This window comes from Apostichopus japonicus, chromosome 14 (genome assembly GCF_037975245.1).
Source record: "Apostichopus japonicus isolate 1M-3 chromosome 14, ASM3797524v1, whole genome shotgun sequence".
Taxonomy (NCBI): Eukaryota; Metazoa; Echinodermata; class Holothuroidea; order Aspidochirotida; family Stichopodidae; genus Apostichopus; species Apostichopus japonicus.
Window position 1 is genome coordinate 105366 of NC_092574.1, and position 23381 is coordinate 128746.

The following is a 23381-nucleotide window of genomic DNA, read 5'->3' on the forward strand; positions in this document are numbered from 1 at the left end:
ACATTGATTTATATCAACTGCTGTCGTGGCGCGGTTGGTTGCTCTGTACCTCGAGAGCGTGACGTATTTTGGATCGCGGGCTCGAGACCAGGTGGGGGCAGTTTGCTTTTACCGCGATCTCATACGGTCTCTGGAACTTTAAGTATTAGAAACGAACATAGATTTATATCAACTGCTGTCGTGGCGCGGTTGGTTGCTCTGTACCTCGAGAGCGTGACGTATTTTGGATCGCGGGCTCGAGACCAGGTGGGGGCAGTTTGCTTTTGCCGCGATCTTATACGGTCTCTGGGAACTTTAAGTATTAGAAACGAACATAGATTTATATCAACTGCTGTCGTGGCGCGGTTGGTTGCTCTGTACCTCGAGAGCGTGACGTATTTTGGATCGCGGGCTCGAGACCAGGTGGGGGCAGTTTGCTTTTGCCGCGATCTCATACGGTCTCTGGGAACTTTAAGTATTAGAAACGAACATAGATTTATATCAACTGCTGTCGTGGCGCGGTTGGTTGCTCTGTACCTCGAGAGCGTGACGTATTTTGGATCGCGGGCTCGAGACCAGGTGGGGGCAGTTTGCTTTTGCCGCGATCTAATACGATCTCTGGAACTTTAAGTATTAGAAACGAACATAGATTTATATCAACTGCTGTCGTGGCGCGGTTGGTTGTGCTCTGTACCTCGAGAGCGTGACGTATTTGGATCGCGGGCTCGAGACCAGGTGGGGGCAGTTTGCTTTTGCCGCGATCTGGTACGGTCTCTGGGAACTTTAAGTATTAGAAACGAACATAGATTTATATCAACTGCTGTCGTGGCGCGGTTGGTTGTGCTCTGTACCTCGAGAGCGTGACGTATTTTGGATCGCGGGCTCGAGACCAGGTGGGGGCAGTTTGCTTTTGCCGCGATCTAATACGATCTCTGGAACTTTAAGTATTAGAAACAAACATTGATTTATATCAACTGCTGTCGTGGCGCGGTTGGTTGTGCTCTGTACCTCGAGAGCGTGACGTATTTTGGATCGCGGGCTCGAGACCAGGTGGGGGCAGTTTGCTTTTACCGCGATCTAATACGATCTCTGGAACTTTAAGTATTAGAAACGAACATAGATTTATATCAACTGCTGTCGTGGCGCGGTTGGTTGTGCTCTGTACCTCGAGAGCGTGACGTATTTGGATCGCGGGCTCGAGACCAGGTGGGGGCAGTTTGCTTTTGCCGCGATCTGGTACGGTCTCTGGGAACTTTAAGTATTAGAAACGAACATAGATTTATATCAACTGCTGTCGTGGCGCGGTTGGTTGTGCTCTGTACCTCGAGAGCGTGACGTATTTTGGATCGCGGGCTCGAGACCAGGTGGGGGCAGTTTGCTTTTGCCGCGATCTAATACGATCTCTGGAACTTTAAGTATTAGAAACAAACATTGATTTATATCAACTGCTGTCGTGGCGCGGTTGGTTGTGCTCTGTACCTCGAGAGCGTGACGTATTTTGGATCGCGGGCTCGAGACCAGGTGGGGGCAGTTTGCTTTTACCGCGATCTTATACGGTCTCTGGAACTTTAAGTATTAGAACCGAACATAGATTTATATCAACTGCTGTCGTGGCGCGGTTGGTTGCTCTGTACCTCGAGAGCGTGATGTATTTTGGATCGCGGGCTCGAGACCAGGTGGGGGCAGTTTGCTTTTGCCGCGATCTTATACGGTCTCTGGGAACTTTAAGTATTAGAAACGAACATAGATTTATATCAACTGCTGTCGTGGCGCGGTTGGTTGCTCTGTACCTCGAGAGCGTGACGTATTTTGGATCGCGGGCTCGAGACCAGGTGGGGGCAGTTTGCTTTTGCCGCGATCTTATACGGTCTCTGGGAACTTTAAGTATTAGAAACGAACATAGATTTATATCAACTGCTGTCGTGGCGCGGTTGATTGCTCTGTACCTCGAGAGCGTGACGTATTTTGGATCGCGGGCTCGAGACCAGGTGGGGGCAGTTTGCTTTTGCCGCGATCTCATACGGTCTCTGGGAACTTTAAGTATTAGAAACGAACATAGATTTATATCAACTGCTGTCGTGGCGCGGTTGGTTGCTCTGTACCTCGAGAGCGTGACGTATTTTGGATCGCGGGCTCGAGACCAGGTGGGGGCAGTTTGCTTTTGCCGCGATCTTATACGGTCTCTGGGAACTTTAAGTATTAGAAACGAACATAGATTTATATCAACTGCTGTCGTGGCGCGGTTGGTTGCTCTGTACCTCGAGAGCGTGACGTATTTTGGATCGCGGGCTCGAGACCAGGTGGGGGCAGTTTGCTTTTGCCGCGATCTGGTACGGTCTCTGGGAACTTTAAGTATTAGAAACGAACATAGATTTATATCAACTGCTGTCGTGGCGCGGTTGGTTGCTCTGTACCTCGAGAGCGTGACGTATTTTGGATCGCGGGCTCGAGACCAGGTGGGGGCAGTTTGCTTTTGCCGCGATCTGGTACGGTCTCTGGGAACTTTAAGTATTAGAAACGAACATAGATTTATATCAACTGCTGTCGTGGCGCGGTTGGTTGTGCTCTGTACCTCGAGAGCGTGACGTATTTTGGATCGCGGGCTCGAGACCAGGCCAGCGCAGTTTGCTTTTGCCGCGATCTAATACGATCTCTGGAACTTTAAGTATTAGAAACAAACATTGATTTATATCAACTTCTGTCGTGGCGCGGTTGGTTGTGCTCTGTACCTCGAGAGCGTGACGTATTTTGGATCGCGGGCTCGAGACCAGGTGGGGGCAGTTTGCTTTTACCGCGATCTTATACGGTCTCTGGAACTTTAAGTATTAGAAACGAACATAGATTTATATCAACTGCTGTCGTGGCGCGGTTGGTTGTGCTCTGTACCTCGAGAGCGTGACGTATTTTGGATCGCGGGCTCGAGACCAGGTGGGGGCAGTTTGCTTTTGCCGCGATCTCATACGGTCTCTGGGAACTTTAAGTATTAGAAACGAACATAGATTTATATCAACTGCTGTCGTGGCGCGGTTGGTTGCTCTGTACCTCGAGAGCGTGACGTATTTTGGATCGCGGGCTCGAGACCAGGTGGGGGCAGTTTGCTTTTGCCGCGATCTCATACGGTCTCTGGGAACTTTAAGTATTAGAAACGAACATAGATTTATATCAACTGCTGTCGTGGCGCGGTTGGTTGCTCTGTACCTCGAGAGCGTGACGTATTTTGGATCGCGGGCTCGAGACCAGGTGGGGGCAGTTTGCTTTTGCCGCGATCTAATACGATCTCTGGAACTTTAAGTATTAGAAACAAACATTGATTTATATCAACTGCTGTCGTGGCGCGGTTGGTTGTGCTCTGTACCTCGAGAGCGTGACGTATTTTGGATCGCGGGCTCGAGACCAGGTGGGGGCAGTTTGCTTTTGCCGCGATCTCATACGGTCTCTGGAACTTAAAGTATTAGAAACGAACATAGATTTATATCAACTGCTGTCGTGGCGCGGTTGGTTGTGCTCTGTACCTCGAGAGCGTGACGTATTTTGGATCGCGGGCTCGAGACCATGCCAGCGCAGTTTGCTTTTGCCGCGATCTTATACGGTCTCTGGAACTTTAAGTATTAGAAACGAACATAGATTTATATCAACTGCTGTCGTGGCGCGGTTGGTTGTGCTCTGTACCTCGAGAGCGTGACGTATTTTGGATCGCGGGCTCGAGACCAGGTGGGGGCAGTTTGCTTTTGCCGCGATCTAATACGATCTCTGGAACTTTAAGTATTAGAAACAAACATTGATTTATATCAACTGCTGTCGTGGCGCGGTTGGTTGTGCTCTGTACCTCGAGAGCGTGACGTATTTTGGATCGCGGGCTCGAGACCAGGTGGGGACAGTTTGCTTTTGCCGCGATCTGGTACGGTCTCTGGGAACTTTAAGTATTAGAAACGAACATAGATTTATATCAACTGCTGTCGTGGCGCGGTTGGTTGCTCTGTACCTCGAGAGCGTGACGTATTTTGGATCGCGGGCTCGAGACCAGGTGGGGGCAGTTTGCTTTTGCCGCGATCTTATACGGTCTCTGGGAACTTTAAGTATTAGAAACGAACATAGATTTATATCAACTGCTGTCGTGGCGCGGTTGGTTGCTCTGTACCTCGAGAGCGTGACGTATTTTGGATCGCGGGCTCGAGACCAGGTGGGGGCAGTTTGCTTTTGCCGCGATCTAATGCGATCTCTGGGAACTTTAAGTATTAGAAACGAACATAGATTTATATCAACTGCTGTCGTGGCGCGGTTGGTTGTGCTCTGTACCTCGAGAGCGTAACGTATTTTGCATCCTGGGCTCGAGACCCGGCCACTGCAGTTTGCTTTTGCCGCGATCTTATACGGTCTCTGGAACTTTAAGTATTAGAAACGAACATAGATTTATATCTACTGCTGTCGTGGCGCGGTTGGCTGTGCTCTGTACCTCGAGAGCGTGACGTATTTTGGATCGCGGGCTCGAGACCAGGCCAGCGCAGTTTGCTTTTGCCGCGATCTTATACGGTCTCTGGAACTTTAAGTATTAGAAACGAACATAGATTTATATCAACTGCTGTCGTGGCGCGGTTGGTTGTGCTCTGTACCTCGAGAGCGTGACGTATTTTGGATCGCGGGCTCGAGACCAGGTGGGGGCAGTTTGCTTTTGCCGCGATCTAATACGATCTCTGGAACTTTAAGTATTAGAAACAAACATTGATTTATATCAACTGCTGTCGTGGCGCGGTTGGTTGTGCTCTGTACCTCGAGAGCGTGACGTATTTTGGATCGCGGGCTCGAGACCAGGTGGGGACAGTTTGCTTTTGCCGCGATCTGGTACGGTCTCTGGGAACTTTAAGTATTAGAAACGAACATAGATTTATATCAACTGCTGTCGTGGCGCGGTTGGTTGCTCTGTACCTCGAGAGCGTGACGTATTTTGGATCGCGGGCTCGAGACCAGGTGGGGGCAGTTTGCTTTTGCCGCGATCTTATACGGTCTCTGGGAACTTTAAGTATTAGAAACGAACATAGATTTATATCAACTGCTGTCGTGGCGCGGTTGGTTGCTCTGTACCTCGAGAGCGTGACGTATTTTGGATCGCGGGCTCGAGACCAGGTGGGGGCAGTTTGCTTTTGCCGCGATCTAATGCGATCTCTGGGAACTTTAAGTATTAGAAACGAACATAGATTTATATCAACTGCTGTCGTGGCGCGGTTGGTTGTGCTCTGTACCTCGAGAGCGTAACGTATTTTGCATCCTGGGCTCGAGACCCGGCCACTGCAGTTTGCTTTTGCCGCGATCTTATACGGTCTCTGGAACTTTAAGTATTAGAAACGAACATAGATTTATATCTACTGCTGTCGTGGCGCGGTTGGCTGTGCTCTGTACCTCGAGAGCGTGACGTATTTTGGATCGCGGGCTCGAGACCAGGCCAGCGCAGTTTGCTTTTGCCGCGATCTTATACGGTCTCTGGAACTTTAAGTATTAGAAACGAACAAATATTTATATCAACTGCTGTCGTGGCGCGGTTGGTTGCTCTCTGTTCATGAATGCATAACACTCACTAATCCCGATAATCCCATTTCCTTGAATGAGGTAGAAACGGTTATTTCTATGGTAATGAATGTATTACCCGAGAACTGGTTGACAGAGATCAATTCATCCGACATTGTGGTATCTACACAATCCGACTTACAATACGCCGTTCATTTTCAATGTGGTTGTGACACTATTGATGGTGCTGTATTAACTTGTAAGAGAGCATCTGACCTTTTACGTACTTTAAGAAATAATACCCCTAAAGGTGAAATATATTGGAAGAAAACGTATGCAGATCTATCTTTTGAAACTAGGTGGGAAAATGTCTTTAAATCGCCTAAGAGTAATACAGATGCTGAAATCGACTACAAAATAATGCATAACATTTTATATACTAATGAGAAATTGTATAAATTCAAAATGATTGATTCTCCTATGTGTACATTTTGCAGAAGTTCGATTGAAACAATACATCACCTTTTTATAACTTGTCCTAAATTATTCCCACTCTGGGAAAATTTAACCAACAAACTGAATAAACTACATTTTGTTGACAGCCATTATGGTTGGACCTTAGGTACATTATTTGGTCTGGGTCTTAATGCAAAAAATCAAGATGGTCTCCTTATAGACTATATAGTCAATATCTATAAAACTGTAATATGGAAAAGCCGTAATGCAATTATTTATAATGGTGGTACTATGAATATTACAGCATATTTTCATAATTATATGAAGAAGAAGTTACGTTTTATGTATGAGGTTTACGCGAGCCATAACAACTTAGATAATTTTTTTCAGTTTTTTGGAAAAGGTAATATTCTACTTTTAGCCGACAAAGACCATACCTACCAGTACCATTTAGATAGAGGCTAATTATTTTGAGCCAACAAATGGTATGATAAATTGTAATAATTTACTTATGCCTGTATACGCATAGTTAAGTAGGGCTTTATCTGTAAAAATAAAGCTAAGTACTATTTCAACGATATATTATCGACTTGAACAACATTTCCAAGTTTTATACGATATGAGATTACAATCGAATTAAGTTAAAGGTATTTCTGAGTAACATTCAAAGTACGGTATAAGAACATTAACAAGTAAATATATTTTTATTTTTATTATTTAGTTCTGCAAGAACTCATTGTATATATTGTTTAGTGAATGGGTGAACCAGTGGGTTCACTTTCAAATAAAAAAAAAAAAAAAAAAAAAGGTTGCTCTCTGTACCTCGAGAGCGTGACGTATTTTGGATCGCGGGCTCGAGACCAGGCCAGCACAGTTTGCTTTTGCCGCGATCTAATACGATCTCTGGAACTTTAAGTATTAGAAACGAACATAGATTTATATCAACAGCTGCCGTGGCGCAGTTGGTTGTGCTCTGTACCTTGAGAGCGAGACGTATTTTGGATTCTCGGCTCGAGACCTGGCCACCGCAGTTTGCTTTTGCCGCGATCTTATACTGCTAACCCCTACTGCTTACACAGTATTGCTCATATGTGTATCTACACACTTCACCGTGTGTACTGAAATGTCTGAAAATACATCTTTATGGACCAAAAATGATAATTGCATAGAATTCTGTTGTGGTTTATATTGTGACGACAATAAAAAGTATCATTTTGGTAATAACAAAAAATCATCTCTCACTTTAGGTGGCATACTCCTATTGGAGTCTATATCAATCCGCTCAAAAGCAGCGGGAGAACATCTTTTTGAGACCTGTTATCAATCATGATCTAGTTTTTTGTGGCATGCATGCTAAAGAGCATTAATGGAAGTACATGTGGTGAGAAAATTGGGTCAATTGAGGCTATTTTAGACCCCTTTATGCCTCCCAGGAGCAGCGTAGGAAATTTGTTTACCACTGAGTGAAGAGGTTTGTTTACAAGTGACGAAAACTTCCGGCTCGGATAGCAAAAAATCTTCATGATCATGGTACGGAAACCTGATGCTGCCATGAATGGCCAATTTGTCAGCTATCCGGTGATGGGTAGCGTTTAGCTAGTGAAAACTTCTATCTAGACTAAGAGACCACATTACTTTTGTGATTTAGTGTGTAAGTCAATGGGGCTTTTAATGGGCGTATGCTACCTTAAGCAAAAATGCTAAAATTTTTCATTTTAAGTGCTAGAAGTCCCAATTTTGGACCAAAGTAGTTGCTATGGTGTGTAAAAATGGTTTTCAAGCAAACGTCTGAAAATTCAAGCTTGGATGATTTTTACGCATAAATTAGTATTACAGACTTAAAGTACCACAAAGAGCATGTGCGTTTCTATACATGAGACCAGAACAACATTTTGAGCATTTCTGACCAGTTTTCCTCCCCAATAAACTATTGGGTCATTAAGCCTTGACCTACCAAAGCTTCCGTAATTTGATTCATTCCTTGACCCTGCTAAGTAGGTGCCAAATGCACGATATTCAAAATCCTTCAGAATCAGACCAAAATGCCTGCCGTGTGTGTGACGTGAATGACTTAGTTCAGTGAAATTTGACATCCGTGGGCACCTAAAGTACATGGTAACCATATTTTAGGTTATTTTTGCTAAACTTGGAAGTACCTGGTGTTTGACTAAAGACAAATACTCAGTTTCAATGCATGAAATACCCATAATGTTGTTAGCTTAGGCCTCAGGTTCATAATGGCGCTACGTTAGTACCCTAGACCACGTCTACACCAGCTGTAGCACAATGTGAGGTCTGTATCCTAAGTGGAGTGGCTGCTGAGTGCTAAAACCTTACACAGAGAATGTTTTGAGTCTTATTTAGCAAATAATCCACAAAGGTATGCATTTTCTGCTCCTACATATGTGCATCAAGGGGTTTTGAGCCTATTTTCACTATCATTAGTTTTCTGTTGTTTTGTCAATTTTCAGAGAAAGTTGATGTGCCAAGTCCTCAGCATTCACAGCGATATACTTTGAATGGGTGTGGTATCAATGGCCTCAACTGGTTAGATGAGGTAACAACAAATCCCAAACAACTCTGACAGCAGAAAGAGATATCCTGATGCTTCCATGGGAGATCTACTGTAGTAACTACAGTATAGGAACCAGTGCTCGCCACCAATGGAGAATAAGGTAATTTGACGTTGTTGTTCTTTGCCGAGCAACAAATTTGAATGTTTTATCATGAAATATGCCCCCCTATCCACCTCTCTTCCCTTATAACTGTCTTTAATACATTGTAACAACCTATGCACAAACCTTTAAATGGACTGGATATGCTGTTGAGGTGAACAGTGTATCTAGATAGCATTTCAGTATTTGTTCCTTTTGACTACTGTACATACTGTTACAGTGTGTTTCAGTGTGTGGCCGTTGAGCTTGTCGTATCAAGAATATAGGAGGCGATCATTTATTTAGTAACAGACTTGGTTTATTATTGTACTTCAGTAGCCATATTCAATGGAGTGCACAGACTCGTAGTGTGTAATATGAAGAGCAAGTACGGTAGCTCATATTGATCAGCTACATAAATGTACTTGTCACACAGTGAGGCTGTGGTTTACAAATCCCGATGATCCAGTTTTGGCAAAGAACACCTTCAATTCTCTTCTCTTATTCTTAGTAACTTAGCAGTTGCACTGGAGTGACATGCAATATCAGTTTAACATGTTCCAAACAGTTCAGGAATACATTGGGGTATGTCCTGTAGGTCAGTTTGGGAGGAATCAGCTGAGCTAAACAAAAGTAGTTTTCATCACTTTTCAGAGCCAGAGACGAAAAAACCCTCCCCGCAGACCCTTCTTTGGATGACGTTTCTGCAGGTAGGGCAAGCCAGACCAAGTGGGCGGTGATCAGGAATACCAATACAACCTGCAGGAATCATAGATGCACCCAAATTGGTCAAGCTTATCAAAATTGGTGACTGGAAATGTTGTTGCAGTCGTAGACCTGGTTACTGCTTACACAGTATTGCTCATATGTGTATTTACACACTGCACCTTGCATACTGAAATCTCTGAAAATACATCTTTATGGACCTAAAATGATAATTGCATAGAATTTTGTTGTGGTTTATATTGTGACGACTATAAAAAGTATCATTTTGGTATTAAAAAAAAAATTCATCTCTCACATAAGGTGGCATACTCCTATTAGAGTCTATATCAGTCCGCTCGATTGTTCTCCTTCAAGAAAAGTGCCAAAAAGCAGCAGGGGAACATCTTTTGTGACCTGTTATCAATCATGATCTAGTTTTTTGTGGCTTGCATGTTGAAGAGCATTAATGGAAGTACATGTAGTGAGAAAATTGTGTCAATTGAGGCCATTTCAGACCCCTTTAAGGCCTCCCAGGAGCAGCGTAGGAAAATTGTTTACCACTGAGTGAAGAGGTTTGTTTACAAGTGACAAAAACTTCCGGCTCGGATAGCAAAAAATCTACATGGTCATGATACGGAAAATTGATGATGCCATAAAAGGCCAACTTGACAGCTATCCGGTGATGGGTAGCGTTTAGCTAGTGAAAACTTCTCTCTAGACTTAGAGACCACATTACTTTTGTGATTTAGTGTGTAAGTCAATGGCGCTTTTAATGGGCGTATGCTACCTGAAGGATTCTTGCCAGGTTTGTTACTGTTTTTTTAAGCTTTTTATATGGACAAGAGTTCACTCTTGTAGCTACATAGTGATTCCAAACACAACCTTTGATTCAAGTCCTACAATTCTTCCATATCAGAAAGACCTATAGGGTCGTCCCCACATCCATTGCTTGTCTCTCTGTGAGCCATCATAGCACTGTGATAGGCCCTTAATAGAGCTTGCAAATTAACAAACCTGTTTCCTGTAGATTCTGCAAACATGGTTTGTTGTGACTGAGTTGAAAATATCTCATGTCCTTTATCTGCTGGGTTAATTACTCTCTCATACTCTTCCTTGTCGAGCCTTCTATAAGCAGGTTTGCAAGAGGAATTAGTTGCCATATCTGTATCAGAAGAGCTAGGAATATCACCAGTGCAATTGGCATCAGCTTCAGCAGCTGTTCAAGCAGTAAAGCCAAACCTGTTACCTGGCTTGAAGGTTATTACATGCCTATCAAACATGCCTTTCCTTCTACCCATTGTTCTAAATACTAATCAGTTTTTATCCTTAAAACATACCAATTTTCCAGTGACCTATTCACTAGTTTTGTTTGTAAGCATTTATTGGAAGTCTAAGCAGTTGAATAGCTACACATAGAATGATACAAGACAAGACTTACACTGAGAAACTAGTCAATATGATCGACTACAACTAGTTTGGAATGTTGTTTGAACAGCGCCCTCATTCTAGATCCGGTCACAGCTAGTGCATAGATCTCCTAAGTAGTTTTTGCACCAAAATCTGACAAAATACCTTTGAAAAGCAGTGCCAAAGTAACAAGTAACTTTTTCTCTTTCACTTTAGAGCCACAGCTAAGGGCGCATGCTTACTGGAAGCTGGGAGTGATCAAATTTTCAGAGGGAAGAAGGCCAACCAAGTTTCCACCAGAGGGGGTAAGTAGCACCAAACTGAGGGACTGTGCTTAAAACACATTGTGTGGACCCAAGAACAATTTAGACATTCAGTAGATGCCTGTCATGCTGATGGAATGACTTCTTATCACACTAGGGAATATGTCAATCATTGGGCTCTCACTTGTTTAAAGTTCAGTACTGTATTATTCATATAGACTGTACAACATGTGTGAAACACCATATGAAGATTCACCCAATAGACAGAGATACACAGAAATGATGTAAGTCACAACTTCTCAAACTATCATAAAAAGGAGGTTTAATGTGGAGTTTAAATATCTCAGCTGCTACTTAAGGTGGCATACTCCTATTAGCATCTATATCAACCTGCACAAGTGTTCTCCTTCAGGAAAAGTTCCAAAGAGCAACAGGAGAACATCTTTGTTTATATCTTATCAATTAGGATCTGGTTTTCTTGGTTTGGCTGTAATGGAGCATGAATGGAAGTACAAGTGGTACACAGATTGGCTCAGTTGAGGCAAGTTTAGACCACTTTAGGTCTCCCTGGAGCAGCATATGAACATTGTTTACTGCTGAGTAAAGAGGTTTGTTTACAAGTGAAGAAAATTTCAAGCTCTCATAGGAAACAAAAAGTCTGCACAGTCATGATAAAAAACTTGAGGTTCAAATGAATGTGATAAATTTATTAGAATAAACCAAAAGCAAATAGAATAAAGGGTAATTTAAACCAAGAAATACTGCACGACGCAACTCACATGCATACCTGTAAATGTTACCCACGCACGACGACACATACAACACTGACACGTAAAGGGAAACACAGCATCACACGCATTAAAACAATCGAAGACCATTAACAGGGTGTACTGCTGAGTTTCTGGAGAAAGATTGTAAAACAAACCACCTGCTGCTGAAGAAACAAAGTCTAAACATTCAAGAGTTCTGCTGCCTCCATTGGTCTTTATTATAACTTTCTGTCAAATATCATTGGAGATATGGATATTTTGGCTTCCAGATTAAAGGTACAAAGCCAACATGTCTGGGAGGAAATGCTCCTAAAAAGGTCAATGCCCGTTCACTGATGCACATATTATATGACATCACGGTCACGCCAATACATGTGTCTAAATGCTTCAAAGCATGCCTTTTCTTTCATTGTTGATGCTGGATCTGGAAAATAACCATTTCATCCTTAATTAAAAGTCTTGAATTTTAATATATCAACACTGAGGGAACCCTGAAGGATTGATAATCCAACACAATCGTAGAATAGAAAAGGTGAGGGATTTCTCAACCAAGGCTTCCTATACAATTGAGTTTTCTCCTGGCATCTTGAATCCAGTGAAATGACCATTGGCTGGAAACTCACTTCTGATTCTTTGGACTGCACATGATGGTAGCACAACCCTGACGTGTCTTGCTAGGAACCCCCAGCACCTTTGAACCTGTTGACCGTAGGCTATGTATCTGTACTGCCTAAAAAAAAATATTGAAAGTTCAAAATGTATGAATGTTGGCCCATGATGTCCACAATAACAAGCAGGGATACAATGTACAGTTATGGTTACATTTGTTGTGAATTTACACCTTCCATATTTCATGAAACATTCTTTTGTTCAGACAATTGATTTGCAAAACTCCAGGCCTAAGTACTAGCCTAGTAATAATGAGTATAAAATGACACATATGCCTTCCTAGCATGGCTGCATAATGCAGCTTACGTCCCGAGCCAAACTTTCAGTATGTAACCACCACTACTACTACTACTACGCACCATACTGAACATGTATGAATACATAGCCAACACACAGTACATATGGGTTGTAAGGATTCTATGGTTGTAAGTCACCGTAACACAACTCACAATATGGTTAAGGCAGTTCCGTGAATTCCAACCACACATGCAAAAAATGGACTGGATTTTGTTTGCTTCATTACTAAATTCTTACCACGTTGTATGCTCCTTGCAATAGTTCCGAACGGGTTTCTTCTTCGATATGTTGTGGAGCTTCAATTTCGGCTCATTTGACAGGCTCGAACTGATACGGTTCTATATCCTAATGTCAGTAACACCTCAGGTCCACCCTCAACATTAGGTTCAATATTGGCATGATCATCGCCTTCACTCTCTGCTTCGAATATTAGAAAGGGCACTCCAATTCTAGTACAATTTCACTGCCTGGTGAAGAACCACTATCACTTTGAACTTCGGTTGCCACATTTGGTTCTAAATCTGACATTCCACGGGAAATTTAGATTTGAATTCGTGCTGACTTGTTATCGATTGTTTTGTGTATTTATGTACACTTGTCGGAGTGTAGGTATGATATATGTTCGGAGGAAACAGCGAGAGCAAATCGTGTTCCTAAAATGTTGTCACATTAGGTCATGAGATTACGAAAAAAAATTTCGAAGGGAAAAATCAAGTTTCTAATTGGCAGAGTGGTTGATATATGTTCTAGAGAACATGCTTAGATGGATCCCAAAAATACAGGATGTTGAAATTTTCGTGTCATGGCCATAATAAGTAACTAATAAGTAAGAATTTGAAAATTGCCATTTTAGACTCTATGAGCCTTAAGTATAGCTAAGGGTATTGGTTATGATATGTAATCACGGAATATGACAAAAAGGTCTCATCATTTTACGCTTGAGTGATTTGGGGGCAAATTTTGTGAAAAATCACCAAAATATCGCAATGTGGCACGAGATTGACACGGAAGTAACAACACATTGGTACACCATGGCATGTGCCCAAAAATGCACTGATGAAGTAATAATTAGACTGGAAGAACATGTTCATGGCCTGTAGAGACCAATGTACTACCTGTGTCTGTTGTTTTGATCTGTGTGTTATTGAGATGTGTAGTAGTACAAGTAAAGGATGGTATAAGGAGCCACTAGTTTCAATGTTAAGCTATTGAACAAGTAAAACCTGAGGAACTGAAGTTGTACATCTGGTGAGTAGTCTACTTTTATACAGTGTAGTGCTGATAGTCGTGATCGATTAATCGCCAGTAGTCGCGATTACACTTTGGAAGTTTGATTAATCGCTCTCAAAACCTAAGTTGCGATTACTGGACTAAAGCTAGCACTACACACAATCTGCTATTGAAAAATAGCCTAACCTATCAAAAACAACACTTAAGCAGTTTGTCAGCAAATATTGCAAACACAGGTTCTTACAATGCTACACTAGAACTGTGCTGTGTTAAAAATCAGCAAGCACCTGTTCAGGTTAGATTCATGCGTTTACTTGTTAGTAATACGATTGTTCTGCAGTGCAACATTTAGTCCTAGCAATGTTTCATCATTGCGCATAATTGCAAATTCCCAAATTTATTAATCTTTAATGATTGCCAAAGAATTTGTAATTTCTTCAAACATGCATGTTTACAGTATATTTCATTTCTGGCCAGTGGTTCACATGTATCATATGTCTGATAGAGTGTGTCGATTGCGGTGAAGTTTCATTTCAATGTGTCATAATATGTGCGTGCTATCACACTAGGCTAAAGCCTAGCCTAGAAGGTGAACGTCCTTCTACAGAAAACTCTTGCATAGTAATCATCACACCGCTACAGGGTGTTGCATCTATTCATTTTTTTGCTGTGATTAGTGCTAGTAGTTGTAGTAGCCTTGTAGATCCATTCCAAAGTTTTTGATTTACTTTGAAGGATTTTAAGAAATGTTGAATATTGAAATTTGTTGACAGTTTTTGTTTGGTAGATGTTTTAACATGAATTAGACATCACACATTAAGACTTGAAAGAACAAATAGGGACAGTGCACCATGGAAAAAGATTTGTTTGACTGTGTTTCTGCAATGTAGAAATGACAGTGATGATGCCATAACTGTAACCGAGTATCGCGAGAAGAGCTATGCGATTAATCAACTACAAAAGTAAGAGTCGACTATCAGCACTAATACTGTGTACCTAGCAGAGCAAAAAGCGACAGTCAGAATTTAAATGCATACATTACAATGTAATATATGTGGTGTAAGAATCAGTTTTATTGAGACCCAGACTGCAATCAGAATAAGGATAGGCCTATATACAGTAACACATTTGTAAATGGAAAGCTCACACCTTCACAATGTCAGACTAAGATTGGATGGCATGGGCTGATGAAATAAATGCAAATGTTGCAAAATATACATCAGCCCCAACAAGTTACACAAATGGCTGCAGGATGTGGACAGGTGCCTACACCATCAGTAAGCCAGGGGCACCAGCATATGGCATTATCCGCACAATGCTATCCCTGGCAGCTAAGAGAAGAGCCACATTCCAGCATCTGCTCTTCAAAGTATTGTGCAAAGAAATTAACTTTTTAAGTAACAAATCATTTCACATCTCCCACATATGCCACAACAGCCTATGTGTGGAGGTGTCACATCCATTGCTTGTGTCTCTGTGAGCCATCATAGCATTGTGACAGGCCCTTAATAAGACTTGCAAATTTACTAACCTGTTTACTGTAGATTTTGTCATATATCAGAGGAGAGTACTGCTTTAGTCAGTGCTCTGTAGAGAGACCTGTTTATTGAAATCTAAACTGTACACTATGGGTGTTTCACATCAGGTTCTCTGCTGGGTGGATGCTTTTCTGAGTGATAGAGAGCAGTCGGTTGTTGTCAATGGGTCTAGGTCTAATCCTTCTAAGGTTACTTCCGGTGTTCCGCAAGGGTCAGTTTTGGGACCCATTCTCTTCCTGGCTTATATTAATGATATTGGTAATGCTGTTTCTTCTGGTGTCCGACTGTTCGCTGATGACTGTGTCTGTTATCGGGTTATCGATGATGTCAGTGATGGTCATCAACTTCAGGAAGATATTAATATACTAGGGCAATGGGCTAAAGATTGGGGCATGAGTTTCCAGCCGGTGTAATGTAACATTATGACCATTACTAGAAAGAGGAAACCTGTAAATTTCAATTACATGCTCAATGGGGTTCACTTGGTTAAGGTTGATTGTATTAAATATCTGGGTATTCATATCACTTCAGATCTCAACTGGGGAAAAAATATTCAAAATGTGTGTAACAAAGGAAATAGGATATTGGGAGTTCTTTGTAGAAACTTATCCCCTTGTTCGAAGGATGCAAAATTGGCTGCATATAAAGGTCTCCTCCTGCCAGTATTGGAATATGCCAGTTCTGTCTGGGATCCCCACCAAGCTTTCTTGCAGCACAACCTCGAAAACATTCAGAGGCGTGCAGCCCGTTTCATCGCTTCAGATTATTCAAGAGAGCCTGGCTCTGTCTCATCTCTGTTACGGGACCTAAACCTGGTGCCCTTGGCAGAGAGGCGCAGACAAAGTAGAATCATCTTATTTGCTAAGGGCATCTATGGTCAGGCTCAGATCCCTATTGACTGCCTAAGAAAGCCTCTGCGTAGGAGTCGGAACATGCACGATATGCATTTCTGCCAACTGTATGCCAGTACCAATTGCTATAAGTATAGTTTTTTTCCAAATACAATTAGGGATTGGAATAGTCTGCCTTCAGACCTCATTAGTAGTTCCAGTGGTTCTGTGAATCCTGTCACTTATATCAGTACTCGGGTCAGATCTAATTAATTACTCTCTTGACGTGTGTGTGGTGAGATATTGTCCCTTTTTGCGGATGTGTCACCGTATCGAAGACGAAGACGAGGTGTACTACATCAGAATGATAAGCTGCAGCCATTGTTCTACTGAATCCATTACATGCCTTGCCATCAGCATCAGTTGTGAGGTACATGACCGTACCCATTCTTCATAATAATAATCAGTTTTTATCCTCAAAGTTCAACAAAATTCCAGTGACCTATTCACTAGTTTGTTTGTATACAAATGCTTAAATGGTTATAAGCATTTATTGGAAGTCTAAGCAGTTGAATAGCTGCACATAGAATGATACAAGACAAGACTTACACTGAGAAACTAGTCAATATGATCTACTACAACGATTTAGGAATGTTGCTTGAACAGCGCCCTCATTCTAGATCTGGTCACAGCTAGAACATAGGTCTCCTGAGTAGTTTTCGCAACAAAATCTGACAAAATACCTTTGAAAAGCAGTGCCAAAGTAACAAGTAACTTTTTCTCTTTCATTTTAGGGCCAGAGTTTACTCGATACAGGGAGTGATCACATTTTCAGAGGGAAGAAGGCCAACTTGCGTCAAGTTTCCACCAGAGGGGATAAGTAGCACCAACTGAGGGACTGTGCTTAAAACACATTGTGTGGACCCAAGAACAATTTAGACATTCAGTAGATGCCAGCCATGCTGATGGAATGACTTCTAATCACACTAGGGAATATGTCAACCATTGGGCTCTCACTTGTTTAAAGTTCAGTACTGCATTATTCATATAGACTGTACAACATGTGTGAGACACCATATGAAGATTCACACAATAGACAGAGATAAACAAAAATGATATAAGTCATTACTTCTGAAACTATCATAAAAAGAGGTTGAAAGTGGATTTTAGAAATGTCAACTGTTACTTTAGCTGGCATACTCCTATTAGCATCTATATCAATCCGTACCAAGTGTGCTTCTTCAGAAAAAGTGCCAAAAAGCAACAGGAGACATCTTTTCTGATATGTCATCAATCACTGGACTGGTTTATGTTTTTAGTTCTACCATGTAGCTTGTACTCTCTCTCTCTCTGAGTTGTGCTCTCCTCCTTCTGTATGCTCTGCCTCTGTTATATAGTCTATCATACTGTTGTTTCCTTTGCATCTGTTTCAGAGTCTGGATACATAGACTATTTGAGCTCACCTCTAATCCTGCAGCTTCCATCTTCCTGGCTATGGACTCTTCAGGCCCTTTATTTGTAATGTTTGTGGCACTGTGGTCCCTGTACTGACTGTTGCGTGAAATGCTTGTGCTATGTTTTGGATTGGAAACTCGAAAGCATTATTGACTACCTCTGCTTTTTGAGTGGAAGTCTGAAACTGAGTGGACCATAAACGTTTGCTGCAGGTGGGTGTCTCAGGTATTTCATTTACAGTACTGATTTCGCTTAACTCCCGTTGAAATTTGTTAAAAGGAAAATAAACAAATTTCTTCTTTTGTTATCGAAATTTGCCGATTTTTATCGAAATTCAACGAATTTTAACGATTGGTGATCTCAATCATTTCCTACGTGGAATTTTCAACGATGCGTTGAAATTTTTTTTTAAACGAAATAAAAGGTCAATATGTGGTTACGCGAAACGTCGGAAATCGCGTAACTTCGTTTATTAGTATCGATTAGACTTTGGTACAGTCGTTTGAAAGCATTCTCAGGCTTGCATGAGTAGTAACTCTCAAAGAAACATGTAGTAAAACTGACGGGGGACGTTTTCTGACTGAACCCCAAACACAGTGACATAAGTCTTAACTTTGCCAGGCTATCTTGGAGGTTGCAGTACACGCTATGTACCACGAGGCACCCTTCCAGATAAGTTGGAGTGCTGTTTAACCATTTAAATAACAATGAATGGACATAAATAAACTTGGTTTACTTGCAGATTGCAAAAAATAGTTATTTTTAAGAGATGTAAATTTGATTTTTTATAAGAGTTGAAGTGTGAAACTTTGTTTCCGAGCGAAAACACTTGAAGCAGTTACTTGAAGCAAAATAAAGATGCCCCGCCCATTCTGCTAGGACGCTTCCATTTTTATCTCAATACATTACATGTATAGAGATATTGTAACAGTAAGTGGGACTCTCTCCTCTCTTAAAAAATTTTCAGCGTCTTCATATAAAGTTCTTTTTCTCTGGGATTTTCAGAGCAAGCATATATCATATAGGCCAACAAAAGTTACTATTTTTTATTCGAGAATTTTATCTCATTCTATGACTTTTTCACCGATTTATGTCCAAATCGGGCCAATTTGGTCTGAAATCCAGTTTAAACAACCCATTTTTGCACACGCTCCAAAACTTATGTTTTATGAAAGAGAATAGAATAGAATTGTCTGTCAACAGTGGTATCGTCTAAGATAGGGTCCTATGTATTATATATTTTATTAACATTTTAAACTTTCATTTGTTGTTTACAGGTAGGTATTAATAAGAATTTTACCAGCTGTATATGACATTTTATGGCTTTTATTTGCTTTATTTGATGTTTAAATGATTTTTCTTTCTTAAAACAACACTGAGCTGCCGCCCCTACTTTTAGTAAAAAGGTCCGTTTTTTTGATGATTAAGCCCCGCCCCCAAGTCTGTTTTGTAGCAGATTGGCTATGACTCATGGCAGCTACATGTTAGATATACGAAAATGGCTACCCTCGCGACCAATTTTTGTATTGTAGTTAGGTACGCCAGGTGTAGTGTATTGCATGCTAATTACATATAAGTGCATTTTATATCAGGCCTTCGTTTTTGTAACCTCCATTTAAGGATAGTACTGGTGTTCAGGTAGCTTTTCAGAGCAAGGGCCATGATAAGTTTGTTTGATTGCCCTTCATGTATTTTGTATAATTACGTATACACATTCTTGTATTTCTGAAGGCTACTTACTGTAGGCCTAGTGCATTTAAAAAAATATATATATAGGCCTAGCCTAGGCCCCTAGGTCTATTAGGCTTTCAGTGATAGCCACATTAGCATTGTACTGGTGTTCAGACAGCTCTTCCTAGGAAGGACCAGGGTAAGTTTGTTGATGGGTACGTATAAAAGAGGAGCCGGCCATAGCATCACAACTTTTATAAGACTATAAAAATTGTATAAGGTTATGTTTTATTTATAAGGATATAAGATGTATAAGGTTATAAGAAGTATGTTTAGCTTTCTTTTGAACCTGTAATGTTTGACATCAAATGTACAAAGAATTAAAATAAAATAACAAAATGGAGAGGAATGGATTAGGGGAGGAAATGGATGAAATGGAGGAAATGAAAAAAATGGATTAGGGGAGGAAGAGGCCACCCATCACTTGCATATAAAAACTTGTAATCTTCTTTTACATGATTTTTCCAAGTTATAAATCCATGAAATCTTCATGTCAGAAAAATTGAGATGGAAAAACGTGGGTTGTTTTGATATCTAGAAGTGGACACAGTTTTGATGGTAGTCACCACTGCAGTCTACAGTAACATACAGTAGGTCAATAGGCCTAGCTCTCAAGGCAGGCATCAAGAATCTGGTCGAGTTGTTCGCCTCTTCTAATTTGGCCGTTGTCATTGACGTCAAACTATATGACCAAAAAGTCCAACAGAGACTGACCCAAGATGAAGGATACCACATAAAAAACAAGTTCTTAAATATTCTATGACATTACTAAACCTTGCAACGTCGTTCTTTCGACTAACAGGCAATGAGCGCTAAAGGCAAGACTAGCAGGATAAAGTGTAACCTGCAGAGACTATTCGTGGCAAAGTAGCAAAAATGCAAGTTATATATTTGTTGTACCATGATTGATAATTGTAGAGACAGAGCAAAGATTTGAAATTAGGAATCAAAATTAAAACTTCCAGTATTGAGATACTGCGTCATTGATGCTCTTGTTCAAAAATGCGTTTTCTCTTGTTATTTTTTCTATTTTGTTTAGTATAGATTTGGCATGAGACATGTTACTCAGGTTAACTTTGATGGAATAATTTTATACCAGAAGTGGAAAAACTTAACAGTTATTACATTCATTTCGGATCATTTCCGAACAAGATAACACACTAAGGGTGTGACCGTTTAAACGATTAACCGTTTAACCGGCCGCAAATGCACTATCAGTTTAGAAAATCACAAACTGTATAAACGGAAAATTAAAAAAAAAAATCAAATACATTTTAAACATGAAAATTATTTAAAAATATGTAAAGAACTGAGTAATGTACTGCAAACTATCAATAAAAAACAGAAAAACGATGTTTTAGGCATGAATAATGTGTTCAATATAACTATAGTAGTAGGCCAATAGTCACGAGCTCATGATAGTGTCATCAATTCGTCTTCTCAGTTTATATTTGCGACATATATCACCCGTGTACATCGATCAATGGCATGGTGAAATCCTGTGTGAAAATATGTCGATGCCAAAAGACGCAAATGGTCGTTCTAGAAAGTATCGTAATAACATTAACAACACAAGGCCAGTTTGCTCTCTCAGGTCCGCACGTATACAGCCATTTTTTCCACACATGGTATTATACTGTGCATGCATTGCGGGCGGGATTGCGGCAAACATAAAAGAATATGAATGAAAATGATAAACCTTACGATATTTTTCACAAATATTGGTGCTTAGATAAGTGCTTCCTCACAATCAAAGAGCCGCCCCAAAATTTGCTCCGCTTACGTAAAACTTCTATATAACACTTGGAAAAATTCGAGTTTTTACACACATAATTCCCACTGACATTGGTCATAGAACATAAGTAGGTCATTGACATTTGAACTTGCCCAAGTTCATCGCACCATGGGAACGACACAACACATTGAACATGATGTTACATTCTTCCGCCATCTGGACGCTGAGTGTAAATTTTGGTGTAATATGCAAATTATGAATGGTACTGCGCTGCCCGGTTAAAATTTAACCTATTGCAACACCAATTTTGGGAAGCTGTTGTTGAAGAAACTGTTGTATCAAATGTAAAGTACTGTATCATGTATGTGACACAAGAGAAAGAAAATGAAATCGGAGGCTGCTACAACCCATCCCACAACACGTGCGTGCGTAATTTGTTTTCTAAACATGACTTTTAATGAGTAAGCAGGAAAGGTGGGTAAGTTTGCTAAGTTAGGCGAGTTTTTGTTTAAAATCTTGTGATAGATAGACAAATATATTGTTTTTTTCTTCAAAAGTTACGAAGTTGCCGAAGGCCGAGTTATATAAATTCAGTGATCTGAACTTCTGAAGACCACGATATACTGATCAGGTGTGTTATTCTTTTCAGCAATTATTACACGTAATGTTGGCAATATTATTGGGCCTAATTAGTAATTAACATACATTGATCATTGTCTTGTTGCCTGAATTGCTACTTTTTGGAAAAAAAAAAACCTTAATTATTGTACTCATGTCCTATTTTCATTAAAAGTTGAGAGACATTACGTCGAAAAAGCCGCAATCGGGAAACAGCGTTTAAAAGTTTAACCTACCGGCAGGTTATACGGTTAAATGGTTAGTGAAATATCTGTTAGGTCACACCCTTATAACACACAAAAAAAAAACGACTTTATTGAATGAAAATATACTGAAAACCATATCGCAAAAACACAAAATCGCCTATAACTCGAAAACGGAAGGAGATATCGACTTTTGTCAGCTGCGTAGGGATTTCCTATACCGAATTTTGATGTGCTCTATCCACCTGTGTCATTTATGAGCTTCTCTGACGTAAGCTGCAGTACGTAATTTCTCCATACCAGTTCCGCAACATTTATTTACGCAGTAAACATTGTTCATGATGTTTTCTTTCACAACAAATATTCAAAGTTGTGCTCCACACGCTTCACAGATATTGTTTTATGTTGTTCATTTTCAATTCTAGTTTAAAATTACATTTTCGAACGATGCATTGCATGCCTTGTCAAACATTCCTGATTAGTAAAACTAAGGAAGGATATTTGATTGATATGATTTTATGAGCTGTTCCACTTGAAAAATGATGATAAAACCGAAAAACAAAACATTTACTTCTCATGTGACGCATACCGGGAGACTCATAAAAACCCCCTTCTCATTAAATTAAATTTACATGCCGTCAGGCCAGTTGAAAGCCCTCCCCAGTAATGTTTGATCAGCTCTTCCCAATATACAATACTCAAATAAGCAATGAAAATATATTCATTTTCCACAGGTTTCCATTCCATTATGAATAGTAGGGGCAAAATAATGTTTGCTTCTAGAGTAAGCCAGCCAAAGGTTCTGCAGTGCTAAACCCCCCACGAAGATAAATACTATGCTAATTAACAGATGGTAGGCGTGAATTGACAAAGCCAGGTTTATGATTGGACTAGGCCTCTCAAAAAAGCTTGGTCGCTGGAGATATCCAGGGTAGGGAATGCACATGTAAGCAGCATACTGTAGGTGGCCCAGACCCAGGCTGCGACCTTAATTACCAGGGCAGTTCGTCTGCATTCGCGGGCAACTTACAGTAGCTGGGTTAGGGGGAAAATAACAGGATGTATTTTATTTTGCGTGCATTGAAGCCGGGGGGAGATTTTTTGGTTTGAAAGTGAGTGCGGTAAACGGTACTGTAGTACGTCAAGTAACACAGGAATTTATTGGAAAAAAAGATCTCTTTGATATCCAGCTACGACTGTTTCATTGTGTAAATTTTTTTTTTATTTCTTGTTTTTCTGACGCTGCGTTCATTGGTGAGTTACTTAAACTTATCTTAGTTTAATACTAGCCTTTAACTTAAGTACTTGTTACGATCGACCAAGACCAGTTTTTTATTATCCT

General features: G+C 40.7%; 1 protein-coding gene across 1 annotated transcript in view; it reads left to right on the plus strand.

The window, feature by feature from the left end:
* Positions 1-7506: 7506 nt before the first annotated feature.
* LOC139979390 (gamma-adducin-like) overlaps positions 7507-23381 on the plus strand; it is a 481086-nt gene continuing 465211 nt past the window's right edge. Inside the window, exons 1-6 of the mRNA XM_071990137.1 lie at positions 7507-8049; positions 8406-8609; positions 9243-9298; positions 10917-11005; positions 17092-17964; positions 21776-21849. The gene's annotated coding sequence lies outside the window, so the exon portion shown is untranslated. The remainder of the gene's footprint in view (positions 8050-8405; positions 8610-9242; positions 9299-10916; positions 11006-17091; positions 17965-21775; positions 21850-23381) is intronic.